This window comes from Arachis ipaensis, chromosome B02, assembly GCF_000816755.2.
Source record: "Arachis ipaensis cultivar K30076 chromosome B02, Araip1.1, whole genome shotgun sequence".
NCBI classification, from domain to species: Eukaryota; Viridiplantae; Streptophyta; class Magnoliopsida; order Fabales; family Fabaceae; genus Arachis; species Arachis ipaensis.
Window position 1 is genome coordinate 4,718,762 of NC_029786.2, and position 486 is coordinate 4,719,247.

Here is a 486-nt window from a genome sequence, read left to right on the forward strand (position 1 = left end):
ATTACATAATAATTAAATATATACAAAATTATTTTACACTAATTTTTTATTTCTTACGGTATCTTTTAACTTGGTAGACCAAAGACTAATTTATCACGATACTAAATTTTATTTAAAAATTTGTTATTAGTCAATAAATAAAATTATTTTACCCTAATAATACATCAAAATTATATTCATTAACTATTTCAAAATTTATGGATGGACATGAATATTGGTCAATTTAAATAGATGGGCAAAGAAAATGAATCCAAAACCTTCTTAAATAACATTTATTCTCACAAAATTATATTTATTTGCATTCAATATTTTTTCGCTCAATCAATAGTTGTTTCTAAAATTTTATTTAATGTTCATGTAAATGACAATTAAATAACCGATGCATCGTTTGGTAATTTGGAACTATTGTGTGTGTATTCTAAATATCTACTTGACGCTCATATAAATTTATTTAATTTATTCTTTTTACCAGATACATTTCACATA